General features: G+C 47.4%; 1 pseudogene; it reads right to left on the reverse strand.

Moving 5' to 3' along the window:
• Nucleotides 1-982: 982 nt before the first annotated feature.
• Nucleotides 983-1,133, reverse strand: LOC132674134 (U1 spliceosomal RNA; annotated as a pseudogene).
• Nucleotides 1,134-2,848: the final 1,715 nt, after the last annotated feature.

Consider the following 2,848-nt stretch of genomic DNA (forward strand, 5'->3'; position numbering starts at 1 on the left):
TTGTCTCTATGTACTTTTTGATTTCCTATTTGACTCCCTGGTTGACCCATTCCTTGTTTAGTAACATGTTATTTAATCTCCATGTATTTGTGCTCTTTCCAGATTTTTCTTGTGGTTGATTTCTAGTTTCGTAGCATTGTGTTCCGAAAAGATGCATGCTTTGACTTGAATCTTTTTGAATTTGTTGAGGCTTGCTTTGTGGCCTAATAAGTGATCCATTCTGGAGAATGTTCCATGCACACTTGGAAAGAATGAGTATTCTGTTTTAGGATGTAATGTTCTGAATATATCTGTTAGACCCATCTGGTCCAGTGTGTCATTCAAAGCCACTGTTGCCTTATTGATTTTCTGTTTGGATGATCTATCCATTGATGTAAGTGAGGTTTTAAAGTCCCCTACTATTATTGTATTACTATTGATTACTTCCTTTGTGTTTGTTATTAACTGCTTTATGTATTTGGGTGCTCTCATATTGGGTGCATAAACATTTAAAATTGTTATATCTTCTTGGCATTGTTCCCTTTATGATTATATAGTGTTCTTCTTTGTCCCTTGTTACAATCTTTGTCTGAAAGTCTATTTTGTCCAATGTAAGTATTGCTACCCCGGCTTTCTTTCCACATCCATTTGCATGATAAATGCTTCTCCATTCCTTCACTTTCAATCTGCAGGTGTCATTAGGTCTGAAATGAGTTTCTTGGAGGCAGGAAATGGATAGATCTTGCTTTCTTATCCATTTCATCATCCTCTGTCTTTTGATTGGAACATTTAGTCCATTTACATTCAGAGTATTGATTGAGAGGTATGTACTTGTTACTCGTTTTATGGTTGTTTTTGTAGTTCTTCTCTGTTCTTTCTTCAATTAAGGCAAGCCTTATTCTTTACACAGAGTTGACACCTACTAAACAAGCCCTCTGCCCAGGCTGTGCCCACCAAGTGGGGTTTTCTTCCTTTTTTTTGTTTTTTGTTTTTTGTTTTTTTTTGTTTTTCACGAACGCAGTCCCCCGCTACCACAGATTACGCAGTCGAGTTTCCCACATTTGGGGAAATCGCAGGGGTCAGCACATCCGGTGTGCAATGGATAAGCCTTGCCCTGGGAAGACCACCTTCCTGATCATGGTATATTCCCTGCCCACCTGGCGGACAGGCAAAGGGAAACTTCTTTTTCTATTTTGTCAGACCAATGAGCCCTTTCCTTTCCGCAAAGGCGTTTTCTACATGCAAAGCCATGGGCCTGCTCAAGGGCGTACTTTTTTGTAATTTATACACAGGCATTCCTAAATCTGGGCCTGAGAACCCCCAAGTTAGCAACATCTTTTAACAGTTGTTATTATTCTCTGTCTCGTTCTTCTTTAGTTTTGGAATGTTTAGGAAAGACTTGTTACGAGTATGATTTCCTGAGCTCCTGCTATCTGTTAGACCCTATTCTAGACCCTGACGGCATATAGCGGGGGTGGGGTAGGGACAGACCAATACCCTACCCCTGTGCAGCTTGTGTTCTAGAAGGAGGTCAGTTGGTCTCTGCCACACTCTGGGGGGGTTGAGGGAGTGCCTTCAGCACCCCTCACGCTGGGGCGTGTGTACTCGTAGCAACAGCAGAGCTGACTGGCTGTGGCCTGCAGAGTGCTAGGTTCTTGAGAATCATTACCGACAGGTGGGGTTTGGAATGGTGGACAAACCTTTGGAGCCTAGCACCCTGGGCTTGGAAGTATCTAAGGAGCACTCTGAGGGGGCCAAATCCTGCTGGGGCCGTTAGGTATTCAGTGGGTACGTGAAGTCGGCTTGTGGCCGTTATATGTGACTTCGTTCCTTCTCGTCAGCATTAATCCTGCCTTTTCCAGTCTGATGATCCACCTCGACTGCGAATTTGGAAGTAAAGTACAATCTGAGCTCCGCTTTCTTGCGATCGTAGGTTAGCACCATACAATGAGTCCCAATTAGCCCCCGTTAGCCTCCCTTTCCTCTGGAGCTGTGTGCTCCCTGTGAGTCTCTGCTCATGGAGATCTACTCTCCAGATATTTCTAACCCTTATCTGGACATGTCTAAAACCTGTTATCCCGGTGGGCTCAAGGCCCTCATCTGGTCGGGCCCTCGACGGCCTCAGTTTTTTCAAAGGCTGGTTCCTCTCGGGGTCTCTGTCACTACACATCTGCAGAGCGGGACGCCCAGAGTGAGTTCAGGGGAGCACTTCTTGTTTCTTTCTTTAAATTACGGAAGATGGAAGTGTCAGCGGCATGAGGAGAATTTATCAGACCCCCTGTGTCTGGTAGGATGAGATTCCTCGCGATCTCCCCTGGATCTTGCTCCTGTGCCAGCCAGCGCGGTCACATGTGCCCTCGGAAGACATGTGCCCTCCGAGCCCGAGGGCAGAGCCATGTTCTCGTGGACAAGCAGCAGAAAAGCGACGCTTTGGCAGCAGACGGCCATCTGCTGGGACTCCACGTGCTCCTGGGTTCCTCCCTCCACCGGTGTCCCACCCTTATGCTCTCTTTCCAGATCTCACTCGCTCATATCACGTGGCTTCTGGCCTAAGGGTGACCTTGAGCCTGTGTTTGTCTGCTCCTGCGTTGATCTGTCTGGCACCTAGTGTGGTTCCTGCCCCAGAGGGCCTGTGCCTGGCTGCTTCTTGGGGCGGCTCGCTGTCCTTTCAAACCCCGACCCTTGCCCCCAGTGAGCGAGCCCAGCACGCAGCCTGTGACACTGCTCAGGAACCCGGCCATCCGTTCCCTACCTCTGGTTCTATGCCCTGGAGTCCAGGCCACGGTCTCATTTCCCTTTCTCTTTTCGTCATCTCCGTGACCGTCTCTACCCTCATTTTGTGCACTTCCACGCACGTGTTCTCGTCTTC

This window comes from Panthera onca, chromosome C1 (genome assembly GCF_046562875.1).
Source record: "Panthera onca isolate mPanOnc1 chromosome C1, mPanOnc1 haplotype 2, whole genome shotgun sequence".
Taxonomy (NCBI): Eukaryota; Metazoa; Chordata; class Mammalia; order Carnivora; family Felidae; genus Panthera; species Panthera onca.